Below are 20,888 nucleotides of genomic sequence, written 5' to 3'. Positions count from 1 at the left end.
CATGTTTCTACAACAAATCTATTTAATTTCGATTCACCTTCTACTTTGTAATTCTGGATACCTACATTACTCATTCGGCATTCCTCTGTGTCCTCGTTGCAGACATCGTTATCCGTTTCACCTTTGCATGAATAACAGTAGAAATCGTCTGGTGCCTGTGTGGTCCTAGGGATACCTAATATGTAGGAATGATACCAGTATATATGTCTTAGTCTAGAACGACTTCACAAAGATAGCGTACTGCTGTTGTTACTATAATCATCATGGATAAAACTATGCATTCGTGAGTGAACAAACATGTAGATGACATAATCTTTATTTCATTAGGACATCAACACCATTATTATTTTTTTCCAAACTACACCCGTACGAGTCAACAATATCTAAATGTCTGAAATTGATACTAAGTGAATTTGGGGTTCATCAAGAATCAAATTTTAACACTATTTACTTGTTTCACAGTCATCTCCTTGGTAACCGTCAGGACAGATACAAATATAACCATTGAGTTGATCTACACACGTTCCACCATTCTGACATGGGTCGCTGTCACACTCGTTCTCTTCTATGAATAAAAAAAACATATATAATTGTTTTGAATACGATGATATTGAGGTAAGTAGTACTATAATGCGTTAATTGTATTTTTTACTTATTGTTTTTACAGGATAATTCATAAGGGTGAACCTTTTTTTTACGTTTCTCATCACTTTTTCATGGCAATTATAGATCGGTCGGTCGATTTTTTAAAAAAAGTACCAAAATAATTAATGATCTTGTTCATGTTTCTCTGCCCCTCCTTTTCCTCCTCTCTATCTTCTTTTTATTGGATTCCTGGTAACAAGCCCTTTACCAGTTTCTCTACATAATTGGCATTTTCTCAGCCCCCCTACTTGAATAACTTCCATCATGAACAAATTGCTATCGTTGTCGCCGCCATGACTGTAGATGACGTCGACAGTCTAGAAACTTGCTTATTCTTGCCAGAGAGGGTGTTGTTCTGCAAAATATTAAGGGCGGGCGAAAATAAAAATGTTTTTTTTTTATCTCGATTTCGGAGCTGAAGATTTGGGTCGGTCGGATAATGAGAAACAGAAAAAAATAGGGTCACCCTGACACATCCGAAACTATTTATCCAGACGACATTTTCTAAATAGAAAATTACGTTTAATGATCTAAAATATATCGTACGTTTGATGCACTCTACTCTACTCTACTCTACTCTACTCTACAATGATTTATTTTAAGTCACCTGTTTCACAGTTATCTCCATGGTAACCATCAGGACATGTACATATATAACCATTAACTTGATCTACACACGTGCCCCCATTTTGACATGGGTCGCTGTCACACTCATCAAATTCTGTGATAGAGATAAACGTTCAACTTGAGCTGGTATTGGTGTAAGTAGCTGTATGGTTTTGGCTTTTGATAATTAACAAATACTTTACAAATAGAAGCAGATCTAAATCAGTCATAAATTAAAGTCGAGAGCTTACAACAGGCAACTGTTACTCCATACTTTATTTAGCTTCGTTTGAAAATATTGCATATTTTTATGTTAATTTAATGGTTAATTTAGATTCTACATTAAGACTTTTATCTTATTTGTTTTGATTTTACTATAATTATTATTACTAATTTTTATCTGTATAATTATTCTGTTATGTTATTCTAATATTCTGTTATGACAATTAGGATGACTATAATTATCTCAACCAATATTAAAATATTAATAATTGGTCACCCGTTTCACAGTTATTTCCATGGTAACCGTCAGGGCAGGTACAAGTATAACCATTGACTTGATCTATACACGTTCCGCCATTCTGACAAGGGTCGCTGTCACACTCGTTCTCTTCTATGAAAGAAATGTAATTAAACAATGACATACCTCTTTTTATTGTCATAATATTATGTGTTTTTATTACACGGCAAGTTTGTAGTTTTTGTTGCATCAAATAACCGAATTTCACTGTCTTCCTCACAGACGTTGCATCCACTCAATATTTTACTAATTCTGTCACTAGTAATATTATGATTAATTTTCGATACTTACCATGTTCACAGTCGTTGCCATAGAAACCATCAGGACATACACAGAGGTATGAATTTGTTCGGTCGATACACGTGCCTTCATTCTGACAAGGATCGCTGTCACATTCGTCGTTTTCTGATGAAAAATAATTATCGAATGTAATAATTGGGTTAGACAAGAGACGTTACTGTTTTGGGACGACATAATAGGCAAAATCGTGCATTCAAATTGTAGTTATATTTATTCCATGTTTTTATCTTTGTAATGTAGTTGCCAGGGAACCTACCACCTCAGCAAACTTGGTGGAATTTTCTCTATTTTCTCTGTGTAGACTAATACATGTAGTAATACAAGCAGTAGTCGCCAATAAAATGATCTTTTGAACCGTACGAGATTATTTGTCTCTGATGTTATGTAGTGGTATATGGTATTATTTTTTGGTGCTATTTTACGTAATGTCTGTGTATCACACAACCCATATGAAATAAGAATAAACTAACCGGTTTCACAGTGAACACCGTAGTAACCATCAGGACACGTGCATTCATAGCCATCGACTAGATCAATACATGTACCACCATTCAGACATGGATCACTATCACACTCATCGTATTCTTTGGTAAATAAGGAGAAAGCAGTACGAATTAGGTAATACATATTTGCACATACACACACACATACATACATACATGCATGCATACATGCATACATACACATACATACACATACATACATACATACATACATACATACATACATACATACATACATACATACATACATACATACATACATACGTACATACATACACACATACATACATGCATACATGCATACATACACATACATACATACATACATACATACATACATACATACATACATACACACACATACATACACACACACGCATGCATACATACACACACACACATACATACATACATACATACATACATACATACATACATACATACATACATACATACATACATACATACATACATACATACATACATACATACATACATACATGCATGCATACATACATACATACATACATTTGTGACAGACAGACATACAGAAATTGCTCATAACATCCAGAACATAAAATTTCGATAGAATTTCGATAAATAATATTACCATATTCGCAGTTGTTGCCATAGTAACCATTGGGGCATATACAATGATAAGCATTTACGTGGTCAACACAGGTGGCACCGTTCTGACATGGTTCACTATCACACTCGTCATATTCTAAAATGAGAATATAAAGTATTTTGAATCCCACATTGCATGTTATCGGCAGTGTTCTTGTACTTTTACGCCAAGTGGATAATTTATAACCTGGATCTCTAAACTCTCATTGTACTGTTGGAGTAAATCCTTATTATTCTTTGAAATGTGATCACGATTTCAAAATGAACATAAACATCAAATCTACAAATATTGTCAAACCAAATAGTGCAGTCCTCTGTACACGGTCAAATAATGTAGTCTGTTAAACGAAACAACGATAAGACACAGGAAATGACTTACAATTTGCAGGTCTTTATTTTTTTTTAATGTTCAAAGGAATTGGACTGTCTTGATTTATTACTAGTCACCTGATCACTCACCTAGTTCACAGTTGTTGCCATAGAAACCATCTGGACAGTCACATTGGTAGCCATTGATTTGGTCGATGCATGTGCCATCGTTTTGACACGGATCACTATCACATTCATCGTACTCTAGAGAAATAATGTCCCCAGTGTGTAAATCAACATTTGCCATTGTCTTTAGGAAATCACAGGTTGCAGTAAAAATCTGCCATACTTTTTTAAAAACGACTAATACATATACTTCAAACGCCAATTGATACAAAGCTTACAAAAGGGGAAGTTGGGATATAAAATTGATTGGAAAATATTTAATACCATATTGATAAAGTTTATTCCATCGAACACGTAAATGTTTAGAAAACTCGTCTTCCAACATGGCTTTAACTGAAAGTTGACATTTGAAAGAAGACTCGAAACAACGACCCCCCCCCCCTCCCGCCGCATATTTCACAACAGTTCATAAAACGTAGAGTATGTATCTACTTCAGTAAACAGAAATTTGGGCGTTGGTGTTATTTGGAGTCCTCTCTGTCCAAGACAAACATTGTAAGTAGGGGAGGATACACATGCATTGACAAGACGTGGGTTGCAGGTCAAAATCATTAATCATCATGCATATCACAAAAACAACACTCAAGTTAACCATTCGAAACATGTGATTGCTATTGAAACGTCAAATAACTTTGTATCATTTCATATAGAATTCCTAAGATCAATTCAAGTATTTGCAAGTGTTAACATCTGAATATATATATATATATATATATATATATATATATATATATATATATATATATATATATATATATATATATATATATATATATATATATATATATATATATATATATATATATATATATATATATAAAAGTTTGGTATGCATGTATAACAAGCTATCGGCACTTTCAAATGTATGATATACACAGATTGGTGATTATAGATGTTACGTTGTCCAGGGAAATACATGGTAGCGAAGTATGTACAGTAGGCGACTGATTCTTACCGTGCTCGCAATGTGAACCCCAGTATCCCGGTACACAGTCGCAGCTATAGTGGTTGGAATCTTCAACACAGGTGCCGCCATTTTGACAAGGGTTGGGGTCGCAGTGTTCCCCTGTTCATAGAAAATAAATGATACACATACTCGTAACATTTGACTGTGATACTAAGTTTGTGTATCTGTGATGTATTTCATTATGACTTGCCTTCAGGAATGTATGAATAGCACTCAGCGCTGACATATCAAAAACGTACTGAAGAATTTAAAGCTAAATGTCGTTAACTATTGCAAAAGATTGTTCAATAAGATGACCATAAGAACGTAAAGCTAAGACAGAGAAGATTTGGTTAAATTATAGCAAACATAGATTTAGATTTTTTTTATGTCTGTGGACAATTTTTCCATCCAACGAATAATGAAATAATCACTCTATGGTTTATGAAGTAATTAGTTTTCGACTGTGTAATTATCAAGACGGTGATAAAACTAGTATCTATTGTGTAGAGATGACACCTTATTCAACGATTGTTATTAAATAATAACTTATTGCGCAACCCAGTGTCGGTTGGCAATTTAATCATGATGACATGATCGTGCATATTACAATGGTTATATTATCTTGATTGATTGATTGATTGATTGATTGATTGATTGATTGATTGATTGATTGATATCAGAATATGACATATGTATGCAATGGGTATTTGTGCATTGGATATTATACGTACCTCGACAATATTTGCCATTGCCTTCAAACCCGTCATTGCAATGACATCCATGTCTGTCATCTTCCTCACCACAGTATGCATTAGGATCACACCTTATAGCTACACAATCCACGTTACCATCTTCTATACACGTGCACTCTTCATCACATTCTTCAAGAATGATAGATTCTCCATACTAGAATGGAAACCAAATTTTGTTATGCCTTTGTCACGGATTATTACAAGAGCTTCATGGACACACATGACGTACACTGCACACAAAGACTTCGAACAGTGGTTTGGGAAATTCCACTTTCAATGAAACATTTAATTACTACTCGAGTTAGTTTTTTTCGAAAGAAATTAAATAAACTAAATTTCAGACTACATTTGGAAATGAGCTCACCTCCAAATAGTTACCCTGGTATTCACAAGGACACTGTTCAATCGGAATACATTCACCCCTAGAATCAAAGGCGAAACCAGGTTTACATATACAGCCTTCGACAAGACGACGTTCCGGGCATTGGTATTGTAGTCTTTGGTCGGCACATGAAAGGGGACATGCCGAAACAGTGTTGTTAAAAAGTTCATCTTCACCACAGACGATAGCTGAATGAATGAATGAACAAATACAACTGTTAGTGACAGTAGGTAGTAAAATAGACGCCTTCATGCATTTATGAAACGAAACTCTTCCTCGAAATATTGAAAATAAAAAAAATCATAAACAGCTCAAAATCATTACTGTATCCCATGAAGTTCAACTTTGAAATCGGTACCTAAAGCAAACCAGTTTGCATGACAGATGTAGTCACGTACACTATCAGCACGGATGTCATGTATGGTGTAGTTTAATATATGTTTAAAATCTCAACTAACATTCTATGCCATACACATTGTGCAAACATATTCGGTAAACGGACCGGTACACATTGGTATACAAACTGGTGGTCTGAGATTGCATACAATTTTTAGAGACAACTGAATTAACTTTAGCTTGAAAAGTAATTGCAATGTTATATTGTATAATTTGAAATAGTGTGAAGTTCACGAGCAATATGACCTGTCACTTTTGAAATAAATAATTTCCTCAAAGTTCAATGACGCGTTGTTATAAACTGTCACTTACGACAGAAGTCTTCTCTTCTCCAATCTATTGGAATCCTGTTATCAAGGCAGTTCTGGGCATACGCTTCAGCATTCATACATATACCTCTTTCGTCAGGTAGTTTGGCACACAAATCAAACATACAAGCACTAAAGAAATCTTCGGGGTTTATGACATCATGACATACAGCAAATGGACCTGATAACATAATTATATAAAATTTGTGATTACTCCAGCAAGTTCTTCCATTCTAAAAGAACTTTATCGACAGACAGTTATGAATACAAAATGCACTGGGATATTTGCAACTGGAATTGTGCGAATTCAGCTTTTCTTTTCGTTTGAGAATTTAATGACGTTTTCTGTCTAGTTTGAGCTAGATATATGATATGAATGAGCATATGGCAGACCACTAAGTTACCGTATTACTATATATGTTTTCTTTGGACCACAAACCCGACTAGTTTGAAAACAAATACATTTGTAGTCCAGCCAAGAGTTTAAAGTTATTTTTTTTTATTTACTTTTCGTTGCCGATGTATCTACTCAACTATTTCCTTTTCCTCACTTGGTATGTCTAACTATTTATTTTCTTTTCGACTTTTGGCGAATAAATATGTATGTTTTCATGAACAGATGTTGGATTAATAGTCGTGACAAAAATGACGTTTTAAAAATTATTAATGTATTAATGGATCATGTGTAAAGAAACTAGATAGAACTGAGACTACCATTTTTGTCCGTTAAAATAGAGCAAAGTCTGTGTGCTTCAGTAGCTTTGTCAATATCAACAGAGCAGGGATTACATCCACGGGCATGAGAATCACACACTCTGCCATTGGCTACCCAGGTATTACCAAACATGGCTGCCCTGTGAGAATGTTCCATCTCCACTGGCATCTGTTGACACATAAGAAGAAATGCATACATATACATATACACATAAGATTAAGTAGCAGTTGTACATCGACAGTGGATCTTGATATAAACACGTCTAATGCATGATAAAATGATAAAATGATGGCCAGTTGGAACCTTTGCATAATTTGATAACTGAAATATTATGCGATCTGTCACTGATTTTGGGAAAAAAACTACTGTCTTTCTGTCAGTAAAATATAACATAGGAGATCGAATTGTTTTTTGTGTCATTTCAATAAGAATTGCGTTTGACATATGCGGATGCTACTTACGATTCTCTCTTCAGGATCCATAAAATCGTCTGCAGGATCGTCGTTATAGTTGCCACAAAGACCACGGACAAGGCCTTTGTAAGTCTCTGGTGCTTTGACATCACCATAGTGGTAGCCATCCCATCGAACCACAAGACCGAAGTCGACGAATACGCTCTAGAGTAGAAGGACACATAAGGTTCCAAATTTTATAATTTCTATGGTTTACAATCAGATGCACCACTTGTGTTGATATACCATTTCCTGTGTGGTCATCAACTACATGGAATTCGACCTATCTATAATAACATTGGAATATACATGGCACATTTCTAATAAAAAAATGCACAGCCTCAAAAGTCTTTACGTGTAGTAAATGAACAACATACCACATAACGTCCTGTTTGCCGGACTTGTATCTGAGGTGACACTTCATGGGGTAACGTAACTGGAGTTCCGTCCACTCGGACTTCTCCGTCTCTCATCAGTCGTACTTCCTGTGGAAAAACAGAGCAAGTAACACATTTTTATAACAACGTTTAATTTGAATAATATTGAATCAACTGGTACCAGTATTTACATGGTTGTGCAACACGGAACTTATCTTTTAGTTCTTCAACACCGATTGGATAGAAAAACAGGTGGACAGGGAGGTGGGGAGTGTTCAGTATTTAACAACACATAAATAAACGGTGCCATCATCCATCACCATGCCGTCCTGAAAACTTCTGTTTTATCTTGCTATGTATCCTGCTTAAGGCTGCTGAGTGAACCGTTGAAAATTTGTTGTTAACCAGTTCACAATTAATAAATACAGGAACTTCAACAATGTTTTGTAGCTAACGTATAACGTGAAAGAGTGTGTGTGAATTACCTGTCCATAAACAATGACTGCTAGTTCCTGGGTCATACTCAAAGTTTCGCCACCGACAACAAAAGCTTCATTATTGGCTAAAACACGGAATGACGTCATCTCGTATGTAGCACTTTCACTGAGTACATAAATACAGTCACCTTGAAAGTCATATTTCTCCCCATCGTAAGTAATGTAGTGAGGGTCTCCCCAGACATAACATACACCATATTCTGTACAAGGATAAAGACAATGTGAACTGCATTTAGAATTATGTCCAGGTATATATTACTTAACGAAAGTAAAAACACATCAAGGGAGAGTAAATCGAAGACCAAAGTAAGCACTTTACACAAAAACAAACTGTACTGATCAAAGAAATATCAATGAAACAACAACTTTAACATTTAGATTTGTGCATGTACGATTATTAGACAAATCAGTGCATTTTGTCTTCCGTCGTTTTATAACAAGAATTGGTTTGGTGCCAATATTTTCTTACCTCGTTCACAATTGTGTCCGTCAAAGCCCACAGGACAAAGACAATCGTATCTACCAATGCCTTCTATACATGTACCACCATTCTGACATGGCTCGCTACAACACTCCTCAATCTCTGAAAGGTAAAATTACACATCGAAGAAAAATGACGCGAACCCTGTGATTAAAAATTTGTTTGTTACAACGAAATCATTATAATACAAATGCAGAGGTTTGTATTTCATCACATGATGAAAATTCAATTTGTAAAATATGTAAAATTGGAATTTCACAACAATGTTAAAATCAGACAGTACCTGCGCAATAGGTGTCTTCCACTGGTGGTTCCCAGATGCCATGGTAACATTTGGTGTATCCTTTGCCATGTTTTTCGTATCCAAAATCACATTCAAAGTGCACTGTGGTGTTCGTCTCTACAGGATAGTCATGGTCTTCTAGATGATAACCATTTTCAGGAGCACCAGGATCACTACACAATGGTTCGCACTCTGGAACTTCGCCATCCCATATACCTTCCTCTTCACATAGCAAAGCCTGGTTTCCTCTTAATATGTACCCATCATCGCAACAGTATCTCACGATAGTACCAGGTGACACGGGGTAAGTGTGATCATCAAGTTGTACACCATTGTCTGGTACACCAGGATCATCACATCCTGACTGGCATATTGGAACGGGATTGCTCCATGCTCCATCCTCACAAGTGGTCACAGGGTCGCCTTTCAGGAAATGGTGTTCATTGCATTCATAATGAACAGAAGTTCCTGAACAAACTGGATACTCGTGATCACCTGTTTGGCTCCCACCTGTGGGTTCACCAGGATCTTCACATTCTTCAAGGCAGATAGGCAAGGGGTTATTCCAATCATAATTCTCACACTTTATGACATATGATTCCACACATTCATCAGTTTGTGGATCATGTAGTCTGTAACCCACATTGCATTGAAATGAAACTTCCGTGCCATCCAGGACTGGATACTGGTTGTCACCTTCTTGGTACCCATTTTCTGGATATCCTGGGTCATGGCAAAGGGCTTCACATACTGGTACTGGGTTGGTCCATACCCCTCCCTGGCACGTTGTAGAGTTGCTGCCAATCAATGCATAATTATCATCACACTCAAATATCAATTCTGTACCAGAACAAGCAGGATAACAGACGTCTTCTACCTGTTTGCCATTGCTTGGTGATCCTGGGTTTTCACATGTTTGGTGACATTCAGGGAGTGGGTCTGACCATAAACCACTGTCGCATGTTGTACTGGCATTTTTCAAACATTCTTTTGTCTGGCTGTCATGTAATGAAAATCCATCATCACAGGCAAAGTAGACAGTTGAGCCATCAGAGACTGGGTAATCATGGTTTCCAATTTGATGACCATCATTTGGTTCACCAGGATTTTCACATGTTGGGTTACAACTGGGATGAGGGTGGCTCCACTGTCCATCATCACATCTTATGGTGTCTTCACCATGCATTTCATGGCCTGCATCACACTCATATGACACAGATTCTCCTGAGCATATTGGATATGTGTAATTTTGTGCCATTTTACCATCTTGAGGTGTTCCTGGATCGTCACAATGCCTTTCGCAGAGTGGTAATGGACTGGTCCAATTTCCAGCTGCACAAGTTGATGAGTAACTTGATATGCATGAACCATCTAAAGGATCGATCAAATCATGACCAGAATCGCAATCAAACTCAACTATCGTACCGTGAGAGACAGGATAGTCTGGTTCATCTATCTGGCCACCATTGTCTGGATTACCAGGATCAGAACACATGATTCTACATTTTGGCACCGGGGTTGTCCATGATCCATCGTCACAGGTCGTTGTTTCTGAACCCATTATTTCATACATATCATCACACTCAAACTGAATGGTTGTTCCTTCGCAAGCTGGAAACGATACTTGCTCACTCTGCTTTCCATTGTCCGGATATCCAGGGTCACCACATAATGGCTGGCAGATGGGAACTGGATTTGTCCATGACCCGTTGGAGCATGTTGTTGTATACGAATCCAAGCATTCCTGAGTATCATCATCATACAGGGAATATCCGACATCACACTCAAATTCCACCTCAGTTCCTTCAGATGCAGGATATTCCTGATCACCAACCTGTTTACCGTTGGTTGGTTCATCAATTTCATCACACATGGGAATGCAAAGTGGGACTGGTTCACTCCAATCACCTTCATTACAGGTACTACTTGACTCTCCAACCAATTCATACATGTCATCACATTGGAAATGTATAGTTTCTCCAGTACATATAGGATAGTCAGCGTCTCCTAGCTGTTCTCCATGGTTAGGTTTACCTGGATCTGAGCAATATCTTCTGCATTCTGGCACAGGGTCCGACCACGTACCAGTCTCACATGTGGTTTCCGACTCGTCTATGCACTCCTCTGTATTTGAATCGTATAACATATATCCATTGTCACAGTAAAAAGACACCTCTACCTCATTTGACACTGGATAATCATGGTCCTCATTTTGTCCACCATTGTCTGGATTACCAGGATCAGAACACATGATTCTACATTCCGGCACTGGGGTTGTCCATGACCCATCGTCACAGGTCGTTGTTTCTGAACCTATCATTTCATGCATATCGTCACACTCAAACTGAATGGTTGTTCCTTCGCAAGCTGGAAACGATACTTGCTCACTCTGCTTTCCATTGTCCGGATATCCAGGGTCACCACATAATGGCTGGCAGATGGGAACTGGATTTGTCCATGACCCGTTGGAGCATATTGTTGTATACGAATCCAAGCATTCCTGAGTATCATCATCATACAGGGAATATCCGACATCACACTCGAATTCCACCTCAGTTCCTTCAGATGCAGGATATTCCTGATCACCAACCTGTTTACCGTTGGTTGGTTCACCAATTTCATCACACATTGGAATGCAAAGGGGGACTGGTTCACTCCAATCACCTTCATTACAGGTACTACTTGACTCTCCAACCAATTCATACATGTCATCACATTGGAAATGTATAGTTTCTCCAGTACATATAGGATAGTCAGCGTCTCCTAGCTGTTCTCCATGGTTAGGTTTACCTGGATCTGTGCAATATCTTCTGCATTCTGGCACAGGGTTCGACCACGTACCAGTCTCACATGTGGTTTTCGACTCGTCTATGCACTCCTCTGTATTCGGATCGTACAGCAAATATCCACTATCACAGTAAAAAGACACCTCCACCCCATTTGACACTGGATAATCATGGTCCTCATTCTGTCCCCCATTTTCTGGAGAATATGGGTCATCACACTTTCCTAGATTGAAGAATGTGAATATAAATACAGACTATATTAATGCATTTACATAATAAAGTTATTGGACATTTGACCATATATCGTCATTTTACCTAAAAGGTGATACAAAAAAGCTATGACATTTTACGATTTTACTACCAACCTTACCAAGAGTTTTAAGATTCGACATTATAATTGTTATGTATGTGTCGCAAATAATGGCATCTCTCTCTCTCTCTCTCTCTCTCTCTCTCTCTCTCTCTCTCTCTCTCTCTCTCTCTCTCTCTCTCTCTCTCTCTCTCTCTCTCTCTCTCTCTCTCTCTCTCTCTCTCTCTCTCTCTCTCTCTCTCTCTCTCTCTCTCTCGCTCTCTCTCTCTCTCTCTCTCACTTACTTGTACAGTGGATACCATTTCCTTCATAATAGGGTTCATTGCAAATACACTTTCGTACACCATCATCAATGACGCAAGAGGCGTTTTCATCACATTCCATTGGTACACAAACCATTTCACGATCTATTGTACAGGTACAAACTTCTGTACACTCATCATTTACTACAACATCTTCAATCTGAAACAGTTTAATTAGGACATTGAATTGTAGCAAGTTGGGGTGATCAGGAAGTCATAGGATATTGGCAGTGGTATTGTTGGATTGTCACAGGTAGTAAGTATTTGCAGTTGGCGTTCAAGTTGTGCTGTGTCACACCATAAAACTCCTCTAGTTTCAACTGCAACGTGTTAGACATAATGATTTACTTATAATATCATACACCCTGAACAGTATTGAATCATCTGTGTGGTAATTGTATTTGTGTAGCTGCACATATAGTATGGTGCAATAAACCCAATCCAATCCAATCCAATCAAATTGATTTTTGGGTCCGCACCCAAAAATCAGCGCCCAAATGCAATCATGATATAAAAATATGGATACAACCGACCTCTAAGTAACGTCGTGCACATTGTCTAATTTTAATGATTGTCTGAAAGACAACATAATTCTCACAGCTAGCGCAGGTTTAAACGCAATATGTCACTACTTGGCCTAAGCACTCCTTCCTGACTCCGCTGTCTATATCACATCAAAAAATGTCACAGCATCAATTCAAGACCTTGTAAATTAGAGAAAGTTTAGTACTTTTTACAGTATCTTTTAAATAACGCCATTGATAATTTCCCACAAGTGACATAGAAACAACATAAAACTCTTGAAAAGAACATGTACATGCATATATTTCTCTATTTCACAATAGATACTCACTGAATAATACCGTCCATCTCTTTCGCAGCCACAGTGGTCTGGGTCAACACATACATCTCCGTCCAACACCGTCCCATTAGGACAGAAACAACCTTCAACACAGCCGGAGTATGGACAGTTGCTGCTTGCGTCTGGGTCAACACAATTGTCAGGACACGCAGGTCCACATTTGCGATATTCCATTCCATTTTCACAGTCCAGTGCTTAGAAGTGACACAATACATAAACACGAATAAGACGGGGAGTATACTGAGATGCTGTACATAGTTTAGAACCTTCGATGATCTTCGATGGATGATCTTGGTTATGTCTTGAGAGGACCATGGTAAAGCAGGACATAGTCAAGACCAACCGAGTGAGGGTTCTAAGCTACGATAACCATGGTGATATACGTGCACCACTCTATTACCAATGCTACATTCTTTCTTCTATTTGTAAGAACCAGTAGATGGACATTTTTTCATCAGTACAAATACAGGAAGGACTACGTGCACGATTTGAACATTGTGAATTATCCCTTGTATTGTTTCACCGGCCTTTAGACCAGTGCCTTATTCATTTTACATGTTTATGTGGATTTGTAGAGCCGGAAGTGGATTTATAAATACTTACGACAGAAGTCTTCATCTCTCCAGTCGCCAACAACAACACCTCTTTCAGAGCAAAGACGTGCATAGGCGTCTATCACCGGACAGAACTCATCATCGACACAGTAGTCATAGAGACAGGACTGGTAATACACGTTGGGGTCAACAACATCATGGCAATCCGAGAAGGGACCTGTTGTTTTAATTTATTAATCATTGCACAGTGTAGCTGGTATAACTGACGTAAATAGTTTCTATTACAATATGTTCAAACTCAAGTTTACATTCTAACAACGTAAAGTTTGCCCAACTTCTTTTTTGCTACCATGAACACAAGAATTTTTTTTTAAATTCAGGCTAAACATGATCTATTTCAAGGAACTTTACCGCCATTATTTTTTGATACTTCTTATAATCTCTGCATATTATACCATGCACAAGCCAAGTTATTGTCTCTGAACAGAAAATATGGATTATATACCCTGGTCGTTGTATGTCACGATAACCCGTATTTACGTCTCTGGTTCTGTGGTACTCGAAATATAAATCAAAACGTTCCAAATCGCCATGATTTTTTCCAATTTTCATATCATCTTTTGCTTTAGGAGGTATAATTATATTACGACTCATATTTCTCTTCACTCAGCCGGAAAATACTCGTGGCCCAAGGGTTTTGTCACTACTCGTCTGGCGACTCGTGGTAACAAAGCCCCTTAGGTCACTCGTATTTTTCTTGGCTTAACGAAGACAAATATAGGGGAATAATATCTGATTATAGCAATTATTTCACTTATTAATATTTTATCGGTTATCGTATTGAATGTTGGTGTATTTTGGACACAGGAACACGTACCTGTAGGATTAATGATAATACCACACTCATCAATACCATAATTGGTTGGACACAACGGAGTACTTGTATTTGTCGGTCCACAGTCACTTTGCAACGCCCAACTATCACCAAATTCGTTCACGTCGTCCGTCTATGCAATAAAGTATATGGAAACGACAAGCTAACAGTGTTTATAAATCTCATGCCCCTGTAATAGTAAAACCGCTCTTGCCAATATACAAACTGAAGTTCAAAATACAAACGTTACAAACACGTGAAGAATGGTTGAAAAGTGCTTAGAGGAAAATGTATCGTGTTTTATGTTTACCAGAAGAAAACGACGCGCCTCTCATTTTTCTGTGGAATTGATGTAGTAGGTTTTCATTCTTTACAATTCTCACCTGATCCCCTCCTGGTTGGTAGTAACCCTCATATCCATATGTGCCACACAGACCAGTTACATTGTACTTGTAAGGGTCAGCTGGTGTCTTGACCACTGTGTGATGATATCCATCAAAACTCACATGAAGATCAAAATCCGTTTGAAGAAACTGCACAATAATAAAACAATGTTTCTTAACAACGAGAAGTATTCTATAAGTCATTGAAAATTTAATTTTACTCACATTTATCATTGATTATTTCAAAATGTATAATACTAACAACTCGAGTCGCATTTGAGACTGGATATGATACATTTCATTGCATTTAGAATGGATATCTAACAATGTTTCGATATTTCTTCCTTGCAGATATAACCTCCCTCGAGATACAAAATAATTGCTAATCTTTCAGATGATCACAAATTAAACAACATCTTGGTGCAAATTATTCAATTTAAATTATTGGGGAAAATTCATAACAATTTACAGTTGTGGTCCATATAAGCTTACAGGGTTAAGAATTGTGTTCTTCAGATGGTATTTACTACGTACTTTGTTATTTGGTTGTAGTATACATTCACACTTACCACTGAGTATCCACGTTATTTGGTTGTAATATGCATTCACACTTACCACTGAGTATCCATGTTATTTGGTTGTAGTATGCATTCACACTTACCACTGAGTATACATGTTATTTGGTTACAGTATGCATTCACACTTACCACTGAGTATCTATGTTATTTGGTTGTAGTATGCATTCACACTTACCACTGAGTATCCATGTTATTTGGTTGTAGTATGCATTCACACTTACCACTGAGTATCCGTGTTATTTGGTTGAAGTATGCATTCACACTTACCACTGAGTATCCACGTTATTTGGTTGTAGTATGCATTCACACTTACCACTGAGTATACATGTTATTTGGTTGTAGTATGCATTCACACTTACCACTGAGTATCCACTCTTTATAACATAAACACCAGGAGCTGGATTGACAGGGAGCTTCACTGTTATACCATCGATCCTTACTTCGCCTCCTTCCATCAGACTAATTACCTGTGTACAGAATGATATAAGGTGGAATTATTTCAGCATGAACATAAAGAAAATACAGCTTTAATGTTTATGTCGATTTTTTTTCTGTTGTTTACGTCATTTTTATCAAATACTGCATTTCATACACATTACTTTCCAGTTCTGAGTTTTCAATGCGATGAAACGTTTTTAGAAATATTCTTAAGAGCAATGGGTATACGTTCTCGCAGACCAGAGCACATTTTGTCCGTTGACGAAACGGTAGTGGACGGGTCGTCTGTTAAACGCTGCCGTAAAGAGGCTCGTTGTTTACGACGATGTGAGAATATGAATACAACGGTAGTGGACGGGGTCGTCTGTTAAACGCTGCCGTAAAGAGGCTGGATGTTTACGACGATGTGGAAATATGAATACATCTTGAGAAACAACACCATGCATCATGAAACTAGATTCTAACTAAGATCACTATAGATTATAATGGTCTGAGATTCTTATAAATGACATACCGTGTTGTGTATTGTTACGTTCACTTCCTTAGTAACTGAATATTGTGGATTTGTCTCCAGAGCTTCATTACGAACTGTCACACTGAATCTTGGAGTCACAGAGTTACTGCTGAAAGCCAACATGTAGGGACAAGCACCTTGAAAATCATAGTTCTCTCTATTAAATGAGATATAGTGAGGATCGCCATATGCTGTACAGACACCACGCTCTAGAATATAAGAATATTCCATTGTTATTTTTATCACTATCTTTAACGTGATGTGATGTGATGTGATATGATATGATGTGATGTGATGTGATGTGATGTGATGTAGGTGTTGGGAGAGAAAGTTAATAAAAGCTACTTTCATCATCATCATCATCATCATCATCATCATCATCATCATCATCATCATCATCATCATCATCATCATCATCATCATCACCACCACCACCATCATCACCATCATCATCATCATCATCATCATCATCATCATCATCATCATCATCATCATCATCATCATCATCATCACCACCACCACCATCATCACCATCATCATCATCATCATCATCATCATCATCATCATCATCATCAAGAGATGTGTGTGTCATGAAAATCAAGAGCAAAATTGTATTCAAGTACATATAGAAAAAATAGTTTAGTGCTGATTGATTGATTGATTAATTGGTTTGTTTGTTATTAAACGTTGGTTGTCTGATTACTTTCTTACATATTTGTACACGATTCTGGTAATCTAATATTTCATCTAAAAACGAATTGTTCTAAAATTACCGTCAACAGTGACATCCAAATGACACGTGTCTTGTGTCACGGCACTGTCAACCAATGTATAGGTGACACTGGTTGTGCCAATATCGAACCAATCACCAGGAATAGACGTAGATGATTGTATTGTAGTCGGGGACAGACACTCGGTTTCTGGCTCCTCCCACCACACTTGTGCCTGGTCCACACCATCTGCATACACTGGGTCAGGGTTGGTTGGACATGTCGTAAAGGATGGAGTGTCTACGGAGAAATTAAAGATACGGTTACAAAAATGATAGTTTGTGTTCGCTAAACTTGCATCTGAGATGAGATTATGAAGATCCACCGTTTGACACTGCACTGTTGAGTTTGGACCATGGAATGCACGTCGTCACATCTATGCATGCATTTATTATATGAACAATACCATTATGGTTACTTCAAACAAAGAAAGTCAAAAACCTCGACTTGTACTGATTGACTCCACATGACACTTTTGTCACACACACACACACACACACACACACACACACACACACACACATACACACACGCACACACACACACACACATACACACACATATATTTACACGCACGCACACACACACACGAACGAACGCAGACAGAAGACATACATACATACATACATACATACATACATACATACATACATACATACATACATACATACATACATACAGTCGTAACACGCATAGTTTTTTCTCAAAATGACTGTGGTACCGGCCAGTTTTTAACCTTACTAAAGCAAACTTCTTGTTTTAACAGCATACACTGTCGCCGATATACAAGTGTATGTATTATCCGAATTCTATTAATCTAGATATTAAATATGTGCAATTCCTCCGTCGGCAATATAAATATGTTACACATTTGTATGATACTTCAATCAATATACACACAAATAAAGTCATTTTCCCCATACACCATAAAATGCTTTCAAATTCGTCTTTGACATGTTTTTGTGTTAAAGTCATGCTAAAGTTTCAATGAATGTCACAGTAAAATGACATCAGTAGATTAGTCCAATATTACCTGTCGTTTGAAAGATACTTTCTGCGCTGTTCTCGGCATCCTCTCCCAATTTGGTCACGATGTAATAAAGGTAGGAGTTGGTACGGCGTAGATTTATGGCATTGCAATGATGTTCTGGGTACCAAGATACGCACATGGTCGCATCTGCTATAGGACCATCGGAGAGTGCATATCCACGAACTTCGTACTGTTCGGGTATGAGACCAGCCCCTCGTTCTTCCCAGCTTAGTCGTGCAGACATACACCTCGGGTCTACTACAACTGTACTGATTTCAATTGGTAGTAGGATGACTGTAGTAAAGAAGGGATAGGTTTAGTTTAGAAAGGGATAGTAACTATGGCTTCTCAGGGTAACATAGTATTCAAGCAGCGCTATAGCCATAGGCACATAACAAAACGAAACGACACGACACGCGTAATTATGTGTGTGTGTGTGTGTGTGTGTGTGTGTGTGTGTGTGTGTTATACCATTATCCGTAAATTAAAACAAAATAAAGCATTAATAACAAAAAGATATATACACGTGACAATACACTGTCGTTACATTTTCAAAGTTTGTCATCGCCACCCCTCGCAATGAATTGCTGCTACTCTGTGACCTTTCCCTCAAACTGATCCCCGCCCCCAGATACGTAGGTATGTACCACCTCTTTCTCTGGAAATGCTACGCTATACATGTTGAGATAAGTTTAAGTGAGTAAATATGGTTTGTAAGGAGTAGCAGTCCGTACCTTCTTCACAATTGACTCCATCATAACCAACGGGACAACTGCAAAGATACCCTGGGTACTGTGGTAGACAAATTCCACCATTCTGGCAAGGGTTGGGGTTACAGTAATCGGCGAGATCTTGACAATTCCTTCCTGTATATTCCTCTGTACAATGACAGATATAGTCATCACCGTCATCGCAGCATGTACCACCATTCTCACAAGGATCCAATGCTTGTACGCAGAAGTCGTCTGTTTTGGTCAAATATATCAATTTTTTAACCATTTGTGTAACATAACATAACATAACATAACATAACATAACATAACATAACATAGTGTTCCAGGCGAGTGAGGTGTCTCGGAAATAGTCAAGAAAACATCTGTGAATGTGTTTGTTTGTTTGTTGAATGACATTGATTGGAATTTAACGACACTCGGAATACTACGTTTTATTCCTTACCACTTTCCAGCATGATCATATCCAGTGGATATCCATTAACTACATCTGGAATATAGATATAGATATCATACGATACACCAGCTTCGATGGTTGATATAGAATACTGCATTCGACCAGTTGTAGGATCAATGGCACTACTGAGGTCTTCGTCTTTCAGGACGAACGTGAAGTTTCCTTCCACAGTTGGTGGCGATATAAAAATGACAAATCCATCTACAGAAAATGGGTCACCTGCAATGCTCCAACTGACTGTGATATAGTCCGTACATCTTTCATCAATCGCAGCATCGATAAACATGTCTTGGTAGACGGCTAATTAAAAAATACAAGCATATCGGGATATTATCAATACAAAACTCTTCATCACAATAAAGTTAAAAACTATGGCATCCACTGAATTCATGACATGGGAGATTACAAAAAAATTTCAGATAATGAAAATTTAAATCAAAACAACTTAATTTTCATAATTTGATTGGCACTAGTCATATTTATGTAAACCTGCTTTACTTGAAAGTATTGTCAAAACTATATTTGTTATCACCCAGGTGTCAGGCGTTTGGGATTCCAATCTTTCGAAATCACTTAAAACCGCTAGATAATGATTCAACTTTATTTATCATCATGTGGATCACTACAGGTACTTCTCATCAAGCAATCAGTGACGCACATGTCCGTGTAACCTTACCACTGACCTAGGGAGATACAGCTACTTAACTGACTGATCAATGTCGTCCTAATCTCTGATTAATGTTCTATGTAATTACACATATTATCTCACCTTGGCAACGTGCGTACACATAGCACAGTTGTGAATCATCTGCACAAGGACCATAGCTGCAGTAATTTCCCACGATTGAACCTTGGCCGTAATCGTTATTTCCGTGGGATTCCCTGAGATATAAACCGGGATACAGCGAACAGTTAGCCAGATAATGCAAATCATAGATCATGTAGGTGTCAATGTCTTAAAATGGGATATTGTGGGGGGTTTCCCTTATATCCCGGATAATTTATGCATCC

The sequence above is a fragment of the Glandiceps talaboti genome, chromosome 6, assembly GCF_964340395.1.
Source record: "Glandiceps talaboti chromosome 6, keGlaTala1.1, whole genome shotgun sequence".
Classification (NCBI taxonomy): Eukaryota; Metazoa; Hemichordata; class Enteropneusta; family Spengelidae; genus Glandiceps; species Glandiceps talaboti.
The sequence above is the reverse complement of the archived record's forward strand: the minus strand, read 5'-3'. Positions refer to the sequence as shown.